Raw genomic sequence first — 9,150 nt, 5'->3', positions numbered from 1 at the left:
TCAATCACAGTTCACATTGTCCACTGGTCCCCACAGGGCTTCCCCTCCCGAGTCTCTGCTTCAGTGACTGTGATCCCCGCATCCATCTGTCTGTCCCTCCAATCCTGGGGGCAGTGCTCGGCCTTGTGTCCTCCCCTCTGTTAGGGATTCCAGATGAGTTGTTGATTTTTCATTCTGTTCAGCTTTTTACTTATTGTTAAATGACGTAGTGGCAACTTTCAAGATTCTTACATGCTGGACCAGAAACTGGAAGTTTGCATATACTTTTCAATCCTGGGATAATTTGAAATTAAATATAGACTGTTTTGAAAGAGTCAAACAATTGTATTAATATTTTTGTGATGAAAGGCTCGTGTGCATTTGAAAGAATTTTGATGTATTTACTATTGGTGAGAATTATTATTATGTAGACACAGACTTGAAAACTCAACTTTAAATTGTGTAATTGAGAATATAAAAAATATTTTAAGTTGAATTCTCACTTTTTTATGTGCATTGTTTAGTTGTTCCATACTTACAATCTTAATATATCAGATGTTAATCATTATTTCAGTAAATAGGATGATTCTCCTTGTAAGTCAATTGAAGTAATTGAAAAAACATTAAAATGTTAAATTAACTATTGAATGAAGTTTAAATTTTAAAAATATTTAATTACCTTTAATTACCTAAGTGGAAAAATATCAATGTCCCATTAAAACAATTGTTAAAATTGGGTAGACCTATAGATATAATAAAAATATTTGACAATTGAACTTTAAAGATTCAGAAAGAATTAGTCTTGAATCTATAGCAGTCTTCTATTCATATGAGAACCACCCCTGAGGGAACAAAAACCAACAAAAAATTTTTCATACCTAAAAATACACAGAACACAACTTTTCCATTGTCTTTATTCCCACCTGGGGTGCCTTCTCAGTTTCAGATACTATGGAGGAGACTTCTAATGTCATCGTTTTTAATATGTTCTCTCCTTTGGCAATGACTGAGGTCTAGTGAGGAGACAGGTACTCACATAAGCAGAGTTACCTGTGAAAATGGCTGTGGAGGTCAGCGTGAGTGTACTGCAATGTGGAGCAGAAAGTTGAGGAAATCACTCTATGTGGGGCTACAGAGACCTTGCAGATAACCTGGATCCTGAAGGGTGAGTACACCTGCTCCAGGTGTAAACCTTGGAAGGGAGGTCCTCAAGGGGGAAGAGAATGAGACAATCTCTGCAGACATCGAAGAGCAAGGACCATAGATGAGACATCTAGTGGGATGGGCACAAGGGGGCAGCCTGGAGAGGGGGTGCTGGTGTGATGCTGGGCCTCACTCTGCCCTGTGCAGGACTCCAGACTCTGGAGATATGGGGATCAAAGGAGATTTTACAAACATCAGACAGCTTGTTTTGAGCCAGATATCTTATGACTAAATTATAATCAAACCTGGCAATAAGAGTATATGAGGGTCTGAAGGAAGTCCATGGCAGTGAAATAAACAAGGAAAATATAGAGGGGCACATGCCAGACATACTGAGGAGGGAGGAGTACATAAGTCTGATGACCCCCTCTATCAGTGAGCAGAGGGAAACTGGGAAAAAATATGACTAAAAACGGAATAGCTCAGCAAAGATGTACGATGGCAATAAACATATGCAAAGATGCTCAATCACATGATTACAGTAATGAAATATCCATACATATCTATTAGATCAAAAAATACCTAACTGGTCTTTCGCCATGGTGAGGTAGGTATGGAAAATAAATAAATAATGAACTGTACTTTGGTAAGGAAGGAATGAGCAGAGAGTTGGACACTCAGTATGAGTGGAGCCACTGCCCATTACCCACCAGGCTGGGTCCAGGCTGTACAGCCAATTGCTCACATCTATTAGCAAGACATTGGGGGATGCAGACTTAATTCATTTAACTACCAAAGCACCAGTCCAGATGCCCATTGTTCCACTTATTTCACATTGACTGCTTACCCAGGGTAGGACAGGTGAAGGTGAAGCTTATTCTTTGCAGAGCCTTCATGCAGCAGTTGGTTTGGAATGTCCTGGGGTCTGAGTCACCTTGGGAAAAAAGGAGAAAAGTGGTCACTTGATCATCAGAAACACCCATCACAAGGCACTGAGTGTGAAGATACTGGGGAAGACGGTTGCATGTTTGACTTCCAAAATTCCCCCACAGAGGCTTTCATTGGAGGATACTGTCATATTTTGGGTCAGAGATTGAAAGGTAGAGGGAAAAAGACAGTTTATGATTTGGGACCTGCTCTTATATCAGCATCTCCTTCAGGGCATCAACTGTGTCCTCTTACAAACTTTGGGGTAGGAGAATTTGAGAAAGTGAGTGAGGTGAGCTCTTGATTCAGGGATGAGAACGTGATCTAGAGGTCTCAGTTGTTCAGGGGTCTCCCTCCCCAGGGGAAAAAAAAGAAAAAACATTTCCTGTCTCAAATCTGTCACTCATCAGTGTTGTGACTCTGGGAAAGTCACTTACCTCTCTAAATGTCAATACCCTCAAGTATAATGTATGGGGTACAGCCCTTACTCTGCCCACCCCACCGGGCTGATGGGAGGATCACAGGAGAGGATACAGATATTCTCCATGAGCTGTAAAGCATCACATCCCTGTAAAGGATGAAGAGTCAACTTCCATCCTCCACTGCCCTGGGATCGTCCAAGACCCCTCTCTGAATTCAATCAATACCAAGAGTCTAGTTTATTCTTCCAGATATTTAACAATTAAACACTTATAGATCACTTATGAAGTACTAGTTCTCTTTATTAAGGCTTTACCTGTATTTAATCATTTTTAGCCTCATAACAAAATATTATTAAGTAGATCCTATTTTTTATATAACAATGCAGAGAACTGAGGACAGAGGAACCGCATGACTCTCCCAGGCTCATGTGGCTTCTAAGTGGGATTTGAACCCAGGTCATCAGGCACCAGCATCCACGCTCTCACTCACTGTGCTCTGCTGCCTTTCTACATGGTCTCATCTAAATAAAGGTATTTCCCACACAATCCATCTGATAGGTGTTTTAAGTGCACACTAAACTCCATGATCTTCCTGAGGCCCAACTTTGATTCATGGGGCTCTGCTGGGAAGCCAGTGAACAGTGGGATCAGAAGTTTGAACTTAGAATAAATTATTACCAACTTACCTCTGGTCTTCTGCCAGCAAGATGTCAAAGCTCTATCTATTGTGAATGCCTTTCCCAAGGATCTTTCTCGATGTATTATAACATGCGAAGAAACAAAGCCTGTTACCCGCAGTGGGTCAGACAAATGGGCATCTGGCAAGTTGTTGGAGTTTGTAGAGTAGAGACTGAATTATGAAGGGGAAGGACGTGAGCAGAGCTGGTGCACACTCAGTGTGAGTGCAGCCACTGCCCAGGTTCATCAGGTTTCAGTCCAGGTTGCACAGACAGTAGTTCAGATAATGAATCGGCCATATACTGGGGGTGTAGACTTAACTCATTTCTAACCAGATGAAAGCAAGAGCATGGGGCATGGTAGCCATGACATGCTGAATGGATAGATGGGCAGATGAATAAATAAATGGATATAATGATGGATAGATGGATGAATATGTGGATTAATGAATGCATGGATGGGTAGAGGATAGTGAGGATGACAGGAAAGAAAGAAAATATGATGGAAGGAAACAGTGAAGGAAGGAAGGAAGGAAGAAAGGAAGGAAGGAAGAAAGGAAGGAAGGAAGGAAGGAAGGAAGGGAGGGAGGGAGGGAGGGAGGGAGGGAGGGAGGGAGGGAGGAAGGAAGGAAGGAAGGAAGGAAGGAAGGAAGGAAGGAAGGAAGGAAGGAAGGAAGGAAGGAAGGACAGATGAATGAATGGATGGACAGACAAATCATGGTGCAAAATATCAGCCCCAAGTCAAGGTTAAGAAAATTTTATAAGTAAACACCTTTGGTAACTTAGAATTTTAGAATAGCTAGATATATTATCTTTTTTTAAATAGAAAAAGTAAATCAATATCTTAAAAATTACAGTTTAGGAACTTGCTGACTCTGTATCGAGTTTGCCATCTTCACATTGCATTATGTAATGATCATAATTACACATGTATTTATAAAAGACACGATCTCTAAGTACATGGATGTGATTTCTATTGATGCCTCTGGAAAATAATTGGGTCAAAAGTCTCCAGAAAGGGAACAAGAACAAGCATTTACTGAGTGTCCACTAAGTATTGAGTTGTTTTATTAAAAGTTTACATTGTTAGATCCTCTCAACTCTGAATTTATAAATACTGTACATCTTTTTCAGGGCACACATTTAGCAAGATGTTAATTCTTTCATTATCAAACAATAATAGTTTTTATTTCTTGAAGATTATCTAATTCTAGAGTTTGATACTTGGTGTACTACTCCTTCAGTTATATACTCAAAGCGTTTTGTGATCACCAGAAATTGCCTAAATTTTTTTTTGTAATAAGAACACTTTGCATGTGGTCGACTGTCTTAATCAACTTTTAAGTTCACACTACAGTATTGTGAGTTAGAGACACAATATTGTACAGCAGCTCTCTAGAACTTATTCATCTCACATAACTGAAACTTTATGCCTGTTGAACAGCAACTCCCCATTTCCCCTCCCCCAACTCCTGGCAATCACCATTCTACTTTCTATTTCTATGAATTTGACATTTACTGTTTTTTTTTTTCACCTATATTGGGGTATAATTTAGAAATAAAATTGTCAGCTGTTTACAACGTGATAATTTAACACATTGTGAAAGAATTTCCCCCATCAAGTTAATTAACACATCCAACACCTTGCATACTTACCGTTTGTTTTGTTTCTTTGTTGAGAAGATTTAAGTTCTAATCTCTTAGCAAATTTCCATTACACAATGCAATGGTATCAACTACAGTGAGTTTAACTATGTTAGATGCCTCATATAAGTGCAATCATGCAATATTTGTCCTTACATGACTGGCTTATTTCACTTAGCATGATCTAGCAATCCCACTTTTGGGTGTATACCCAAAAGAATCAAAATCAGATCTTGGGGAGTGATGTCAGCATCATGGTGGAGTGAGTTGTTCCCTTTGTCTCTCCCCTCTAAGTTACAACTAAACAGACATCCATTAACCAACAGAGGATTCCCTGATCAGCAGAGTCTGTCTTTGAACATGGATTTCCCATGTTGAGCTTGAGTGAATTTTATCTTTCTGAAAGGGAACTTCCCATTAAGAACTTTGCCTTGTCACAACAAGAAATGGAAGTGGGCATTGAAACACCTGGATAGGAAACTCCCCCTTTCCTAAATCCTTAGTGATGGAGACTCTCAGACAAAAATCTTTCTGAGACCTCTAAGTGAAACCATAGGAGATCCTGGATCTGAGAGGACTTATCAGGATGTCTCTCAACACCACTGAGGAGCACTAAGCTCCAGGGGCTCTTGCAGGTGCTGATACGTTGGTCCTGGACGGTGTGGGGAAGTGTCCAGAGGTCACTTCAGATCCCACTTCTGACACCAAAGAATGTCAGCAAAAATCTCTGAAATACAAGGATTTAGTCAGGATAGCTTTAGTTTGCAAATCCGGGAGATGTAGCCTTCAGCAGCAAAGCAAAAGTACTCTTTGGGAGAACAAAGGAAGGGGGCTGCCTTTTAAAAAAAATGTTCCCACTCAGGTTCTCACTCAGGTCCACTTATGCAAATAAGGGATGCAAGACTGCTTGGTCCAGACTGGTTGGCCCAGGTCACAGTTTTATTGGTTACATCCATGTGGCTGTTAGGGACTTTCACAAAGTCAAGAACTTGGGCAGATTAAAAAGCTTAAGAGTGCATTCTGTGGTTTTTCTGGGAACAGAGTTTGTGACCTCATCCTGGTCCCATCATGGCCGCTTGACTCCATTTGTTTTTAGGTCCCAGTTACCACACAGATTCCATCTTGTTCTCAGAAGTTTGTTGACTTCATTTTATTCTACAATTATTATTATTATCATTATTTTATTAAATTTCAAAAATAAGATTGAACAGTGAGTCTTCTTTTAAGAATGGGGATAACTGTAGTGACAGTGATATTTTCTCTTCAGCTGAATTCACGTCTTCTCCTTCCCTCTGAAACACAAGCCTGTTCACAACATACCCTTACCTGCCATAGCTGCCTTTCCTAACCTTTCTCTCCTCCAGAGAAAATTCATGCTTCTGCCCCACGTTAAATCTTAGACTCACTATTCAAGAGAGGCCGTGATGTCTGAAGAAAGCAGGAAGAGGCTTGGCTGTCAAGGCATGAGCCCACTTAGGCTGAGTGAACATGTCCTCTGGTCACCAGGGAGCAGTGTGGGCCTGGTGTCAAGATCCTGAGGGATGCTAGGAAATGTCCCCATAGGCCCTGTATGGGACATGCACCTGCTTAACAATCTCAGATGTGTGAAGTGACAACAGCTGTGACCCTCCCTACTTGCTGCCCTCACAGGAACACAGAGACAATTATGATGAAACTGTTGGACCTGCCTGCAGGGTGTCCACAGTGATGCTGGGACCTGTGGGGTTCCACATCCAGGGCAGGTCCTGGAAGAACACTGCTGGGGGGTCTGCTCCATGGAGGGAAGTGTCTCTTTCCCCTCTGCTCAGTCACTGTCCAGGTCAGAGTCAGCGAGGGGACACTGAGCAAGCGCTCTCTGAGTCCACCCCCTGTCTTTTGTCCTGAGGCCTCCTTTCTTGCCCTTGGTCAGGAGCCCCTTCCCAGGAACATTCCCTGTCCACAACTCCTGGGAGGACAGTCATACTTGTCTGTGGCTCCAGTGCTGGAGCATCACCACCAGTAACTATGCCCACTGGATTCAACAGAAGCCCCACCAGGTACCTGCGGTCTAAATGGCACCAGCAATGGGGTCCCAGGGGTCCCTGCTTGTAGGCAGAGCTGCCCTCACCATTCCCTGGCCAGCCCAAGGATGAAGCCAAACATTACTGTTCACACTATCACAGCAGTCATTGTCACAGGCAAATGAGCACGTTAGTGAGACCAAACACCTCTCAGGTCAGTCTGGGAGGCTGTCCTTCCTTCTTCTTCATCTCAGGTGTAGATTTTCACCCTCACATTCAATGTCCTCCTCATGACAGCCACACTTAACCCAACGCTGAGGACTCTTCCTCTCAGCCAGGACAGAACACTCCACATCTGTCACTGTAGTTATGGGAAGTGGGGCAATGCTTTAGCAGCCAGTGCTGTACAAGCATCAGTGTTCTGTGCAGCTTCCTGCCCATCTTCATCAGGGAGTGAGGTGTATAAATATTAAGATTTACCTAATGTTTGTTTTCAGCGTAATGGAAATGTGTTCACAGTCACTTGGTTATATAAGTCCTCATTGTTTGAAGAAAATCTCTAATATGGTTAGTGGAACTGAGAAGGTGAAAAAAGAAAGCCACTTCTCACAGCTTCCCTCTCCTCCAACCAAATTCTTCCCAGGTCCAGTTGACGCCAGCACATCTGTGGAGTAAACCACACTAATGTGGAAACTCTCTCTCTTCTGCCCAGATGGTGAGCTGCCCTGCGTCTCCCCCAGAAGTGATCAGAGGCCCTGTTGGCAACACTCACCACGAATTGTTATTTGTAGGGAGTGTCCTGTGAAGGACTGAGTAACCCTGAGACAGGAACTCTCTCTTCCTGCGTCACCTCTCTCCCCAGAGCCAAGCATGGGGACTGGCCTGAGGAAGGCACATCATAGGTGTTTGCTGAATAACAGTTGAAGGACTGGCCCATCAAAGATGAAAGGTGGGACAGGTGCCCGTGAAAGGCTCCAGGATTAAATGAGTTAGTAGCTGCATTCCACTGTGGGGCAGAGGAATACGCAGGAATACAGAGGGTCAGAAGTATTGTGGAGATCACCTGGGAAATGGGAAGTGGACCGTGAGGTCTTTCCAGGACACACACTTGGGCTCCACCTACAGGCTGTGACTCAGGGACCAGGAGGCCTTGTCTGAGTCCTGAGGGGTGCAGTCAGTGTCTCTCCATGAGGGAGAAGCACACTCTGTGAAACCAAGGAGAACTCAGCCCTCAATCTGAGCCCTCCACCCTTGAAATACCCACAGGGAGCCAATTTGCATAAAGGTATAAGCCCCGCCCAGCACTATCCTGAGGGAATGAGTTGTGAGAGACCAGCCTCAATTTGGGACCTGAATGTCCTAACTCTGTGTGTCTCCACCGCAGCCTGCACCCACCTCACCTTCCTCATCATAGTCACAGGTCATGTGAGGGCAGTGGTCACTGCCTCCATAGAGGCCAGCCCCACCCAGTCCCCACTCCTGTCCTATCCCCTCCAACATCTGTTCATCTGACTCCCAACTGGAGCCCTAATAAGGTTCTGTGTTGCCAAGGTCCCTCTCTAGCCTGTACTGACTCAGCTGCCCTCTGCACCTGCCTCCCTGGGGCTCTCAGCCAAGCTCACCTGCACCCTGAGCAGTGGCTGCAGTAGCTCCAGTGCGGACTCGCGCCAGCAGGGACAGGGAAAAACGCTGGTTCCTGATGTGTGTGGACACCAGAGTGTTGTCGGATCCAGAGGGACAGGCTCCTTGATCACTGCTCAGGTTTGAGCTCTGGCCAGGATCAATACATGACCATCTAGAATAGCCAAGAAAAGGATGACACAGACATAGACGTGGACAGAGAAATAGACAGGTCCATTACTATAACACTAAACATTGCTCTCTCAGTAATTGATAGATGCAGCAGGCAGAATACCAGTAAGGATGAACTGAACCGTGTCATCCATCAACTAGATCTAATTACCATTTGTAAAATACTGCATCCAACAAAAGCAGAATACAGAGTTTTCAAAAGCTCACAGGCAACATTCACCAGACACACCACATTCAGGGTAAAAACAAACAAACAAAGAAAACAAAAAACTTCAACAATTTAAAACAATAGAAACCATACAAAGTATGTTCTCAGACCAAGGACATTAAGGTAGGGGAAAAAAACAAAAAGATAGCTTGAAAGTCCCAAAATATTTAGAGATTAAACACATGGATCAATAAAAGAAGTCTCAAGAGAAATTTCAAATATTTTCCACTAAATGAAAATGAATATACAACTTATCAAAATGTGTGGAATGCAGTGAAAGCAGAACCTAGAGGGAAATTTATAGCATTGAATGCATAGGTGAGAAAAAAAAAGCTCTG

At 43.1% G+C, this 9,150-nt stretch overlaps 1 long non-coding RNA gene across 2 annotated transcripts; it reads right to left on the bottom strand.

The window, feature by feature from the left end:
- Positions 1-1,032: 1,032 nt before the first annotated feature.
- LOC131398667 (uncharacterized) lies at positions 1,033-8,880 on the bottom strand. 2 transcript variants are annotated; one of them, XR_009216954.1, is made up of 3 exons: positions 8,415-8,880; positions 1,970-2,056; positions 1,033-1,340 (listed from the first exon to the last, which is right to left on the bottom strand). It is a non-coding gene; the product is annotated as an uncharacterized LOC131398667 (long non-coding RNA). The 2 variants fall into 2 exon arrangements; XR_009216955.1 differs by lacking the exon at positions 8,415-8,880 and adding an exon at positions 3,158-3,684.
- Positions 8,881-9,150: the final 270 nt, after the last annotated feature.

Source organism: Diceros bicornis, chromosome 35, assembly GCF_020826845.1.
Source record: "Diceros bicornis minor isolate mBicDic1 chromosome 35, mDicBic1.mat.cur, whole genome shotgun sequence".
In the NCBI taxonomy this organism is placed as follows: Eukaryota; Metazoa; Chordata; class Mammalia; order Perissodactyla; family Rhinocerotidae; genus Diceros; species Diceros bicornis.
This window is presented reverse-complemented; position numbering and strand designations above follow the sequence as displayed.